The 5,403-nt window shown below is 27.6% G+C and overlaps 1 pseudogene; it reads left to right on the top strand.

Annotated features, from left to right (window-relative positions):
- The first annotated feature begins 1,431 nt into the window (after positions 1–1,431).
- On the top strand, positions 1,432–3,111 carry LOC137822253 (uncharacterized protein At2g24330-like; annotated as a pseudogene).
- Positions 3,112–5,403: the final 2,292 nt, after the last annotated feature.

Here is a 5,403-nt window from a genome sequence, read left to right as displayed (position 1 = left end):
CTTAATTACTTTTATATGTGAAGTTGTGCAGAGTCAACCCTCATCAGCTTAATTCATTCGCAGCTCTTCTGTTCCACGCATGCTCCTTTTGCACCTCCTCCGTTACCGATAAGCAAAGTATATGAGTGTTTATTTCCAACAAATTTTATTTAAAACATAAAAGAAAATAAAAAATTAATAAAATTAAACCTATTAACTTTAGAATTAATTAATATATTCGTTTACTTTTTAAAAAAATTCTCACATCTTAAGAGTAATATATTAAGTGTCTTAAAATATATTACGTAATAAAAATGATTAGTTTAATATAAATTACAATATTAAAATTTGAATAAAGAAAAAATCATTAATATTTTAAAAGTCTTAAAATTTTATTTTTAAACAATCAAATTTATTAAGTATGTCTATGTTTGTGTCTTGATTGATTTTGAAAGGAGAAAAAGTAAAAAAAAAAATTTAATAAAGAAAATGTGTGAAAAATATAAATTAAATATTTAATTGTTTAGTATCATTAGTTTTTTAATATCATGATTTCTATTTAACAAACTATATTCTTTTATACAATATATTTTAATACAATTAATATATTTTTTCACATGTTTTCTTTGGACAAAAATATGAGAAATAATAAAAAAAACAACAGAGAGGGAGATAAAGATTGTTTAAAATAGGAAAGGATGAATGAGTACAAAATAAAATTTATTTATTTACAAATAATATTTTATATTACTTATTTATTATTTTAATTATTTATTTATTATAATAAAAATCTAACCATTAATTATAAATATTTAAAATATAAATAAGTTAGTTGAAAGACATGATATGTGGACTTGTGTAAATATCATCTTATCTGCGGGAAAGATTTAAAACAAGTGTTATTTATTTGAATGTTTTTTAATATTTTCAAACAAAAAAATTTATAATTTATTTCTTTATTTCTTGTTGCGTTGTCCTTTGAATCATTATTAAATTTTGTTTTATTCTCTTAAAATAAGATAAAAATTTAATATAATTTAAGATAAAGAAATCCATTATTTTTTTTCTTTTATTTTATACAGTGATAAACTCTTATAGAAAGATTATAAGAAAAGATGAACTCTTATTATTGTAATGAGGATGTGTTTTCCTAAAAGATATAAATTTACTTTAAATTATCATATTTACTGAACTCTTCTATAATTCAAACAAATATATATAACATGAATATATATTAGATGAAAGTTATATATTATATTAAAGTTATGATATTATATTATAGTTTAATTTCTCATTTGTTCTTTATAATTATATATAAACTTTCTTTATAGTCCTATTACATGTCATCTCTAATTTTTTAGTATTTACATGCATAGTTTTAATCTTTATTGAAATTAAAAATGTATCTAAAGAAGTTAAAATGGGTGATTTAAGTATACATACTAAAAGATAATGTTTTTGTAAATATAGGAATCAAATGAATAATTAAACCTATATTTAAACCTATATGATCAATCAGAGTGACTACAAGATGCAATTTGGCTTAATATAGTATAAACTTTCAGGATATTGCTGTAGTTTATGCTGTTATGACTACAAGATCAATTGATATGGATTGGAAAATGAGGACACTTCGTGTTTTGCCAATGTTTCTTGTGTCTGCACTGGCATCTGCTGCCAGCATTTATAAGCTTCACAAGGATGTGTAAATATTTTAAGCTTTATAGTTAACATGCATCACATTTTTATCTATATTTAATAATCAAAGTTTTGTGTGGTCAACAGTAATTGAGTATGAAGTGTCATTTATGTTTATGGGATTTTAAAGTTTTTGTTATAAGTCCAGGATTGATGTAATTGGGTGGTACTCATTGATCTAATTCATCTCTGCCATTAGAATTTTGTCCAATAAAAATAACATGAGAATATTTTCAATTAAAATAGGATGACAAGTTTCAAAGTGAGTTTAAGTAAAACTTGTTGATACACTTCTGTGTCAATGCCTTCAATAATTGATAGAGCCAGTGTAAAAGTGTGTAGTTTAGTACTTCCTAAGTGAATGCTTTTTTATGAAATAATGCCTTATATTCTTCATGCTGTCGTATCATAGCTCCATGCAAATACTGATCACAGTAGTATTTAAAGTTCATTAGAAGTTCCTGCAGTTCATGTAATCATAATGTTGAAACGTTTCTAAAATGAAACTTGTCTAAATACAGATGCATGATGGAGCAGCATTTGATACTAATAAGTAATTTCTCACTGGTAATAATTAGTTTCCATGACATTCAACACCCATGTTTCTATTTTCCTGAAGAATCAATAATGTCAGCATGTGAATAAAGTCATGTGACTGAGTGCTGTAAAGGTTCATTTATTTAATTGATTTTAAGCTGTTGTGTCAATGTGTAACTCTATAGTGCATTAGTGAAGAGCAGCCCTTGATGGTATTCATTTGTATGTATGTTAATACTATTGTGTGTTATGCTTGTGATCTATTCAGAGATATGATCCAGACCCAGCTGCAAAAGCAGCTGCTGCAACTGTTTTAGCATCTAAGGTGGGTGCAGATTCTGGATTTGAGAGTGTATCTGGTAGATGAACTCAATTGCCGTGTTCCAATAGAGAAGAGCAATGATGTTGAACTTATGCAGTCCTCTGGACTTGGAAATGGGAGGCAAGTTCAATCTAGATGCACTAGTCCAAGGGCATGCAGGCACACCAAATCCTGGTGATGAACCTGTTGTTGTTGAACACCACCAACCTCAAAGTTCAAACACACAAGATGGTGGAGGATTGCAAGAATTGCAGCTTTGCTTGTGGGTGAGGATCCAGCACAGTCTGATGCCCTTTTGCATTAGATCATGTTGATGTGTATTTTTATCTATTATATTTTCTTTGAGGTCTATCTCGGAAGGAGGATTTCCCATTTATCACACTGTCATGCCCTAAACAAACCTAAGCAAGTGGATGAGCCTATCTCTGGTGGTCTTACTTCTCCAAACACGGGACTCTCAAAAAACAGACAATAGTGTCAGTGATGCATTTAAGAATATTAGGGTTTCTGCAGCCGAGAGTGTAATCACAGGCTGTAGTCCTGGAAGTGCTTCTAGCCTGAGATTGGGGAAGTAACAGAAGGGCAAATATGGATGAGAAAAGTTTATTAAAACAACGGCTCTTTTTATGATCCAGCTGTTGGATCACATGTCTCCACACAAACTAGGATCACATGTCCCACACAAACTAGCCGTTGGTTTCTTGGTTTGCTTTGCCAAAGGAAAACTGCTCAAATGCTTTGATACTGCTCGTGGTCTGTGCACGCACTTTTTACATGGTTATTCATTGATTCCAGCGTGGATACTTTGATGGTCTTTGCAGCACTCTTACATGGTTATTCATTCCACCAAGCGTGATACTCTTATTTATTTTAAAACAAGAATAACAGAAAATAAGATTGTTGGAAATAAAAAATCATAAATAAGTACAAAATAAAATTTATTTATTTACAAATAATTATTTATATTATTTATTTTATTATAATAAAATGTAACCATTAATAATAAGTACTTTAAATATAAATAAGTAAGTTAAAAATACATGCGCGTGTGCAACTATTATTTATTTAAATGTTTTTAATAATTTTTAACAACACAATTTATAGTTTATTTCTTTATTTCTTGTTGCCTTCTCCTTTGAATCATTAGTAAATTATTATTTTATTCTCTTAAAATAAGATAAAAATTTAATATAATTGAAGATAAAAAATTTCATATAATAAAAAAATCATTTATTTAATTATGTCCTTTTATGTTAAACGTAATGAAAATATTTTAAATATTAAAAAAATAGTTAAATATATAAAAAATATAAATAATGCATTTACTGTTTTTTTTTTTTCTTTTATACATAAAAGAATGATAAACTCTTATAGAAAGATTATAAGAAAAGATGAATTTTTATTTTTTTTTCTTTATCTTGTGCAAAATAGTGGATGATGTTATTATTATAATAAGGATGTGTATTCCTACAATAATTATTGTAAAATTGTTGTTAAAAATATAAAACAAAACAAAGTTAAGTAAAATTCTTTTGAATGTTCACTATCATGGGTAAGAGATATAAATTTACTTTAAATTATCGTATTAACTAAACTATTCTATAATTCAAAAAAATATTAGGTGAAAGTTACAAAAATATATATATCAACTAAAATAATAAACTTTATTTAATGTTATTAGAATGTCAAATAATTGTTTGTAATGTTTTTAACATTTCTAAAAATAACTTTTCTAAAATCCATCATCACTTGTAAATATGTAAAAAACAGAAATAACCGTTCAGTAAAAATATGTAGAATTTTAAAGAAGATAAGATATTTGATTGCATGCTAAACAAAATGAGAAAGAATTCAATTCATTCTTCCTTCCATCCACAACATAAATTAAATTATGAAATTAATTGGAATAAGTTAGAAAAAACATACTATATAAATTAATATTATAATTATTCATTTATTCTATCAAAATCTCATATTTCTTTTTTAATAATATATTAATTAATTTGTTCATAATTACTGTTTTTTCATAAAAAAAATCACATGAGTAGGTATACACCTTAATCATCTTAACCAGGATTGATTATGTATCTAGACCTAATCGGTCATATAGAATTTTGGAACTGTTTACACTGTTTACATTTTTTTTATCGATAAAGAATAAATAAATAAAATGAACACTTCAGGGTGTCCCAACCCTTATACAAAACTCAAAAAACAAGTTTTCTAGCACCCTACCAACTAAGGATCCAACAAACATTGCACTACAGATCAAGATAAAATCCCAGTACAAGATATATAAACTCAACAAATACAGTTACATCAACCCCTCAAAGAGGTCACACCCTCAATCAAGGACATACATCCAACAACTAAACAAGGTTTTTGCCATCATGAAGTACCATAATCAAGTGTCAAACTCGACAAACCAATACAAGACACAACATCCAACAACTAAGCCATTTGTAGCAAGCTGAATTGTACCAAATAACCAAGTGCTAACATCAACAAACCGATCCTACGAGAAAGTACATAAACCAAAGATGACTGCAAAAGGCACATAGCAGCTTCTCAAACTGGACACAACAGTAACAAAAAACGACACATATACATTGCCACAGCTCAACACCCAAAGATTCCAACACCAAACTGATAAGCATACAAAAAACACTCCTTACCGCATCCAGAACAAAACCATCAGTCCGACCTTGCCAAATAGAAATGACCCAGACAACCTGCACAAACACACAATACCTTCCAAACCTGGAAGATAACACAAGAAACACCAAAATATTATCTTCAAATACCTCATATAACATTGAGGTTCCAAGCACCAGCTGAGTAGAAAAAATTAACCACATTTTCCTTTG

The sequence above is a fragment of the Phaseolus vulgaris genome, chromosome 9 (assembly GCF_000499845.2).
Source record: "Phaseolus vulgaris cultivar G19833 chromosome 9, P. vulgaris v2.0, whole genome shotgun sequence".
Lineage (NCBI taxonomy): Eukaryota > Viridiplantae > Streptophyta > Magnoliopsida > Fabales > Fabaceae > Phaseolus > Phaseolus vulgaris.
The sequence above is the reverse complement of the archived record's forward strand: the minus strand, read 5'-3'. Positions and strand labels throughout refer to the sequence as shown.